This window comes from Stylophora pistillata, chromosome 14, assembly GCF_964205215.1.
Source record: "Stylophora pistillata chromosome 14, jaStyPist1.2, whole genome shotgun sequence".
Lineage (NCBI taxonomy): Eukaryota > Metazoa > Cnidaria > Anthozoa > Scleractinia > Pocilloporidae > Stylophora > Stylophora pistillata.
Window position 1 is genome coordinate 16,554,941 of NC_142532.1, and position 6,995 is coordinate 16,561,935.

The window sequence follows — 6,995 nt, forward strand, 5'->3', positions numbered from 1 at the left end:
GGAGGTTTACTAAGCACTCAAGAAGCTAGAGTCGCTCGAGGCTATCGCCTCGAGCGACTCTTACGCTTCTTTCGTGCTTAGCAACCTCCCGCGTGCATCCCCGTAACTCAGTAGTGTACACTTTGGTGTTTACCATTTGTTAAATAGAGAATACGGAATAAATACATGTAGGCAAGATTCAAGAAGAGCAGATTCAATTCTATACATCTTCAGCATTAGTGTCTGTTTTATCCGACTTCAGTAATAGATTTGAATAACCAGCTTTTTTTTATTGTTTTTATGTTTTCATCCACTTCAACAATAACCAACCTTTTGAAGGATTAAAAAGAAGAGAGAAAATATAGTTAGTGAATGAGATGCCCTAAAAGTTTAAATCAAATTTTTTCATATACAAGGCTGTATTTTTCTGAACTGCCGCCCAGTTAGCCCAATGGATAGTGCGCTGGACTGTTGTGCGGGAGGTCGAGGGCTCGAGCCCCGGCCGGGCCAACACTCAAGGTCTTAAAATAATTGAGAAGAATTTGCTACCTTTCTATAACATCAAGAAATGGTTAGATATTCTAGTCTTCTCAGATAGGGATGAATAAATGGAGGTCCCGTCTCCAGCAGGGTTGGGGTAGGAGACGTTAATTTCCCACGCACGAGATAACTGTGTGATGGATGTCCTCCCCTGGGGTGGGATGGGTGGGTTTACTGGGCCCACAGTAATTGGCGCAAGCTGTTGCGGTGTACCTGCCGGTTTGCAAAGCTAAATAAACTAAATAAACTAAGCTGTGCTCTAAGGAAAATTGAATGGAGCTTAGTGCTCTGAAACTGTGAAATCCAGGGTGCCTAGCATATGCTTTGTGTGAGAGCAAGTTTGGCTAGTAAACAGACTGAAATTGTTGTAACATCCAAAAACATCTAAGATGTCACTAGCCACTTGGCTAGTAAGTTGAAAAATTAGTGTCGAGCCTTGCATGAAAAGCACTCTATCAGCAGTCTTTTTGTACGACTCTCTCGTGTCGATCAAGGAATATCATTCCAATATTGTGAGCATCAACAATTGCTGGACAGAATCTCCTTGTATTTATTCTGAAAGGACTAGCTAGATGACGATTCTGAAAACATTGCCTTGTTATTTGTAGCTTATACCAACTGATAATGGAGCTTTGTCGTATTGGTACCCCACAATACACAGACGTATGTTAGGGTAAACCTATGATATTTTAACTACGTATGATGCACGATCCTCGCAGTAGATAGCGCTATTTATGCAATAGCGAAAATCAGACCTAAAAAAAAGAAAAAAAAATCAGGCCTGTACGGGACTCGAACCACTGACCTCTGCGATACTAGTGCAGCGCTCTACCAATTGAGCTAACAAGCCAACTGGGAGGAGGCCGTTGAGTTGATTAAGTTGATTAACTGCAAGTAAGCCAAACAAAAATATCGAAAACTTACCGCTAACGAACGTGTTATTTCTTCACATTTCTCTTCGGCCCGATTGGCGACTTTGAAGAGATTGACGAGAACCAAACACACTGAACCTTTGAAACTTCGCACACATGAAGTATAAAACACTACTTGCCAAACGTCCTATTTTTGTATCAGGACATTCTCGAATTACTCTGAGAGCTTCTGAAAAAGATTACTAACCGAACATAATTCTCGGCCAACAATTCAGCCAGTTCAGTTTCGCCAATTCATTTTCGCTATTGTATAAATAGCGCTATCTACAGCGAAGGATCGTGCATCATACGTATTTAATACCGCAGTTCAAAATATATTAACTTCATATATTCATTGTATCTGATTTATCATCACGGGTTTATTACGAATCAGCTTAACGGCCTGCTCCCAGTTGGCTTGTTAGCTCAATTGGTAGAACGCTGCACTAGTATCGCAGAGGTCAGTGGTTCGAATCCCGTACAGGCCTGATTTTTTTCAGGTCTGATTTTCGCTATTGCATAAATAGCGCTATCTACTGCGAAGGATCGTGCATCATACGTATTTAATACCGCAGTTCAAAATATATGAACTTCATATATTCATTGTATCTGATTTATCATCACGAGTTTATTACGACTCAACTTAACGGCCTGCTCCCAGTTGGCTTGTTAGCTCAATTGGTAAAGCGCTGCACTAGTATCGCAGAGGTCAGTGGTTCGAATCCCGTACAGGCCTGATTTTTTTCAGGTCTGATTTTCGCTATTGCATAAATAGCGCTATCTACTGCGAAGGATCGTGCATCATACGAATTCAGCCAGTACTACGTTTTCATTCGAAATATAAAAGTCGTGAACAGCTAATCCTTTTTCAACTGCTAAAAAGACTCTTTTAAACTTTCGGAATCTTAAATATCTCCAGACTAGTAATCAAACCATTCAGATCGTTGAAAATCCCAATTCCGCAGAAGAAAACGAATATCAAACTTGCCGCCATATCGAAAATCGTTTGTGACGTCATACTGGCGGTACTCCCTCTCGCAGCCCCCCTTTAATTTCGTGCGACTATTTGGGACCATAAGAAATCAAGACGGTGAACGCAAAGTAAAAAACATCCATTAATTATCTTCTCTAAATAAACAGCATACGAACACGCGCAGATCTGGAAGATATTCATGGTGTAAATCTTTTCAAGTGCAAGATACTCCATTTACCAGTCCCTCTCCCTGCAGAAATACGAGCCCGCTGATTCATTGAAAAGGGCAGCGGAATAACACCCCACGCAATCAGACGTAGCTATGCTTGCACTTTTTAAAGGGAAGAGGAAAACGTTTCGTTGAAGCTGGTTAACACGGTTTACGTAACCACAGAGACTTTGGGGTGCTGATCAGGTTTATTTTTTTCTGTTACCCAACAAAAACCTTCCGACCCCTCCCCCCTTCGGCCCCCCCCGAGTTAAATAATGACCGGTCCCCCTTATATTTTCACACAGAGGAAGGTAGCTTCAATAATACTTTCAAGCTTACTTTGTACCGAAAATACTTAAGAGTGAATTGCATATAGTTTCGATCCTCTCACTTCTACGATAGACTTTTCCGTTCAAATCTGTTGTTTGCGTGATCATTTGTCAGCAAGCGACTTCCATCATAGCTTTCGAAATTTTCCCGAGTTTCAAGAATCTGTTTTGCACGCGCACCCCACGTCATTTGATATTTTCATCAAATCACATCCAGAGATCTTGAATTTTGAATCTGATTTAGAGTGAACACTTGATGTTGAGGTGATGGAGAAACACTTTCAATAGAGTCTAGCTTCGCCCTCGAGCGAGTGACGAACAAAAAATCACTTACAACCGCTCTTACGACGAAGGCATTTAAACTAGCTGTGAATCGAATTAAAGCTTAAAATTTTAATATCTTATTTCTATACATAATTGCTTGGTCTGTTTAATTTTTATTTTTTATATCTTCGAAGATATTAGCATAGCTGTTTGCTATCTGTAATTCGAAGTTAAGGAGGCTCGAAAGGGTTTTCCACAATTAATAGCAAGTGCCAATCAGTAAAAGATATCAGGAGTGTCAAACTTATCATCAGGATAATGACTTGACATATGCATAACACTATGTTAGGGCAATCTTTTAAGGGGGTTCGTCAGGCATTATCTGTTGCCATGGCAACAGTACAGTAGTGCTTAAAGACCCTCTAAAACTCAGTTTTTGAAAGATATCTAAAAAACCAAGTCGGTGACCTAGATTTTTTTTTTCAAAGTTCTTAAATATCATCACATTCCCTAACTGTATACGTGATATTAAAAAACTATTTGGTAGAACTTGAATTATTTAGGAAAATGCTGTTTTAAAATGTAAAAAATTTTCCACTCGATAAATTTTTTTAAATTTTTCTTCAGGAACGCGTAATGATGAAATTAATCTGTTCGCAAAAAATCAGGGTAGGTCACCGTACTAATTTTCGAGATATTAGTACATCAATTTAGCAAGCTTTATTTCCGGTTTTTGCAATTTTAGCTCACACTTTTATATCCGGTCACGCGTTTTAAACGATACCGCTGACTCAAGGGCTCATTTTCGCGAGAATGAGTCCGTGTCCGCGCGATTAATCGACGGATGCCCTCAGCGCGGAAAAAATCGTTCATCCTGAAGATGGATTTACATTGTTTTGTGATTTTACACATTCCTGAAAAGTAAGTCATCATTTGAGACTCAGACTGCTTACCGTTACGACAGTTGGAAATGAACTCCGGAGAGAAACTCCGGAGCGAATTCTCTAGCGGAATTGAATTCGATATATGATGACACCAATGCCAGTACTCCATTGAGGTCATTAATGTTGAGTTTCTCGTACAGAGATTGTAGTTTAACATGAGACAAGCCAGCATCTGCCAGCTTCTGGACCATGTTTGTCGAAAGATGAAGCTTTCCATCGAACGTCTAGATGGTATCTTGTCGCTGTTCTGAGAAGATGGCTGGATCGAAGGCCTCATTCGGCGATGCACATTTACCATGATTGACCGATATAATTGTTCATGTGCAATTTGAAGTGGAAGAGTGAAAAAAATTTGGAGTGAAAAGAATTTGCTTTGACGTCTTTCAGATTGACACGAGCGTCAAACTCAGCGGAAATTAGGGTTTCATATACATCAGCAATTTGTTGGTCGTTACAGACTTCGCGAATTTCTATAATTTTCGAGGTACAAGAGGTATGAACAAGCTTTGGCTTCATTTTTCTTTTTTTTTCTCTTTGCGACTGTCATAACCGTGAACTTTCATTATTCCGTTTAATTGGAAAACGAAACAAATTTTGCAATCCTTTCTTAATTAACAAATGCGAGTTTGCATTTTCGTAGTTGTAATTTACAGTTTATCAAGGGAAATATCAACAATCTTTCTCACAAGTTAAAGATGAATATTTTATTTTAATTTTACCGTCTGTGGTTGAATTAGAATTAAATTCTCATCTACATTTCTACGATCTCTTGTTTACTGAAAATTATGTTTATTTTTATGGCAACATTTACACTTCTCCATTTCCGTTAATAAAACTGTCAATGTTTACAATCCTGGTTCCAACAATGATTTCATTTTCCTTTTCATCTTCCAGTGAGTCGTTTAGGAAAGTTTTCGGTCATTTCGTTTTATTAGGAATCAAATTCAATGCGAAACAAATCGTAGCACTCAGAGTTATCGACTTAAATTTTCGCTGAACAAAGTAAGATCTACCGAATGCACTCGACGCGATTTTATTATTGATGGGGTGTCGACTTCACCATCCTCCTTTCGCTCGTTAAATAAAATTTTTTTTGACCACCTTCGGCAAGAATCCTGCCATCCGAAAATTTTCCTACCTGCCTTCAAGAAGTAAACTTTCCATTTTTGTTTCTCAAACAACCACTTCCGCTGGAAACAATAGAGGTGCCGGCAATTTTGAAACGCTCATGGCGGCCATGTTTGTTTACAACTCGCCCGCGGATCTGATCACGCGCGCTATCGCTTATTTCTCTCGTGAGCAATTAGCTTGCGTGTATCTTGGAATCCATTCTCTGCGCGGTCGAAAAAAACCCTTTCGAGTCTCCTTAAGGTGGCTCGTACTAGTTTCCTCGCGCGGGGAACAGGTCACTCTTGCGTGACGCGCGCGAGAGAAACGTGCGAAAGAAGCCCGAGAACAAAAGATGAAAACTCAAAACAAAGATGGCGGCGCGTGGAATTTTTTCTACTTTTGTGAGAAGTTTACCTAAGAGCTTGTATTTGATGTGTTGAGCGGCCACTATGAATGCAGGAGATAGAAGCTAAGATAACAAAGACGATTTTTGGAGAAGTAAAGGTTACTTCACTTCACATTTAAAAGAAATATTCAACCGATATGAAATCTTGCGACGGCGAAAAAAGAAGAACTCAAGTGAAGGATAATCTACCTGAAGTGGAAGAAGACTTTGAAACTTAAAGGAAAATAATATGATATAGCCAGAAGTCATGTGTAGGATTTTTAAGATGAGCTCGGGAGGCTGTCTTTGACGGCTGTTTAAAGATTTTCTTAGCAGTAAACGTCTGTAAACATCAGATCGTAGGTGCTCGCGCGAGCACACGCAATTGTCAGCGGTAGCTAGAATAGATTATGAGCAAATGTCGATCTTATAGAATCCAGAGTTTTAAAACGCGCGTGGAAATTGCTAAACTCACGAAAGCTATTGCATGAAAACAAGTCCGGTGACCCCTTATTTTTATTGTTCCAATATGATAATAACGTCGAAAGGAATCATCAGAAAAAAAACTAGGAAATTCTACGGAAGGAAATTTGTGATGTGTGAAAATTGTCCTTTTTGTAGATTTTCTGAAATTCCGCCCCGTAGAATTTTTTAAAAATCTTTGTACATTTTCCTTTTCAAGTGCCAAAAGCAATCACTGAAAAAAAATCAGGGGGTCGCCGGGTTAGTTTTCGAATTATTTAAGCCACAAGCTAAAAAATGCGTCTGAATAAGCCTATGAAGGCGTTGCCATGGAAACTGCTAGTGACGAAATGACACTTATTTTTGGATAACCAATGATTATGTAATTCAACCCCGTAAAAGTGTTCAACTGGCCTTGGTCAGTCTTTCTGTTGTATTCTTTCAAAGTTACAAACCATCAAAAAGATGAAAACCGGTACGAGCCACCTTAAATAAAGGTTTTCACTTCACTTCACTTCATCGATGAGTTCTCCAATGCAATTAAGGTTCTCTAAATTTTGTGACAAGCTATAAAAATAAGAGAGAGGTTAATCCTTAATTGCTTTGGGCCTATATGATTACAAAAGCACCATTCACTTTTGTGATTTGTACATTTGGTAGATATTTTTTCATTTTGAAGGGACTTCAGCCAACACGGTTTTAGTATATAGGTCCATTTCTGTGAGACTAACACAACCAGACAACTTGAACGTTACGACCGCTGGCCGACGATAGAGCTGATGTCTTGAGTTGAAGGTGAGTTATTGCTTTGAAGTAATCCATTTTAATTGCCTTCTAATTGGCAAGCTGCCCTAAAAAGTTAGCACTAAATGAACGCCATTGTTTGC

General features: G+C 39.3%; 1 long non-coding RNA gene across 1 annotated transcript; it reads left to right on the top strand.

The window, feature by feature from the left end:
• The first annotated feature begins 3,939 nt into the window (after window positions 1-3,939).
• Window positions 3,940-4,911, top strand: LOC148716826 (uncharacterized). Its single transcript, XR_015995086.1, has 2 exons — window positions 3,940-4,128; window positions 4,292-4,911. It is a non-coding gene; the product is annotated as an uncharacterized LOC148716826 (long non-coding RNA).
• Window positions 4,912-6,995: the final 2,084 nt, after the last annotated feature.